Here is a 1,411-nt window from a genome sequence, read left to right as displayed (position 1 = left end):
TTTTTTTTTTAATTTTTAAAAATGATTTATTTAATAACAACATACTTAGAAGAAGCATATCATTACAACACAATTGACATATTCATTAACGTTTTCCTGAGGTAGGATGCATCTCTTTCAAATTTGGCTGTAAATTTTTAGGTTTACAGTTGAATTATTACAGTTATACAATATTGTACTCAGTATAAACCCTATAAGACATAAATTAAATGATGTTTTAACCTTTAAAAAGATCTCCATTTCATTATTAAAATACACAGTTTCATATAGAATATACTGTTTTTAACACACTAAAGTGTTTTTCATTTGTTTCCCATTAATTTCATTCACTGAAGTTTTTATGGTGGTCTCATTCCTCCTTTTGTAGAGGTTTTGATGGTTTTACATTCATGGGGGTCTCATATTTGTATGTGTTTGTATATGTGCGTTTATTTTTCTTTTATTTTTTAAATTGTCTTTTAAATATTTTTATTTATTTTTTGTTTTATGTGCATAAGTATATTGCCTCTATGTATATAGGTGCACCCATGCCATGCAATGCTTACAGAAGTCAAAAGTGGGTGTTGAATCTCCTGGAACTGGAATTCAAGATGGTTGTAATCCACCACGTGGATGCTGGGAACTGAACTCAGGTTCTCTGCAAGGGAAGCCAGTGTTCTTAACTGCTGAGCCATCTCTCTAGCTCCATCTTTTTTAAAATTGAGCTGAAATTTCATTCTGTAGAAATCTCAGAGGCTGGATTTTAGAGTCTATTCTTATTTCTGTCAGATACTCAGGTTTGTTCCTAGTCAGTGATCATCTAAAAATCATTTAGGTGATGAAGAGATGCTCAGTGGTTAACAGTACTGACTGCTTTTGCAGAAGACCTAAGTCCAGTTCCCAGCACCCACATGGTAGCTAACAACTATCTGTAACTCCAGCACCAGAGAATCTGACACTTTCTTCTGGTCACTATGGGCAGTGCATAACATGGATGCACTTATATATATGTAGACCATAGACTCATATGCATAAATTAATTAATTAATTAAAAACAAAAATCACTTAGATAAAGGAGATTGGTCCCAGATGGATAATGTGAATTTGAAACTTACAACCACATGGGGATGGAAGTGTGCTTACAAATGCTCCCCTTTGTCCAGTAGCACAGTTGTGATAAAAACTGGGATAAAGAAGTCTGCTTGGTGCCTCCCACAATGAGTGAAGTTTCCCTTTCACTGAGGTTATAAACATTTGTGGCCCTGAGTTTAGGACAGAGTTCTTCTCTACTATTTTCCATACTTGTAGGCTATATTTTATATTCTTTCCATAATCTTTGTAAGAGTTTAAAAATAGAATTTAAGAGTTATCTTCAACTGATTTCTGCCTTAGATAGCTGGCTAGTCTATGCTTGATCTACCTTGTAGATTTG

Source organism: Nannospalax galili, unplaced genomic scaffold, assembly GCF_000622305.1.
Source record: "Nannospalax galili isolate Female #2095 unplaced genomic scaffold, S.galili_v1.0 scaffold1358, whole genome shotgun sequence".
Taxonomy (NCBI): domain Eukaryota; kingdom Metazoa; phylum Chordata; class Mammalia; order Rodentia; family Spalacidae; genus Nannospalax; species Nannospalax galili.
This window is presented reverse-complemented; position numbering follows the sequence as displayed.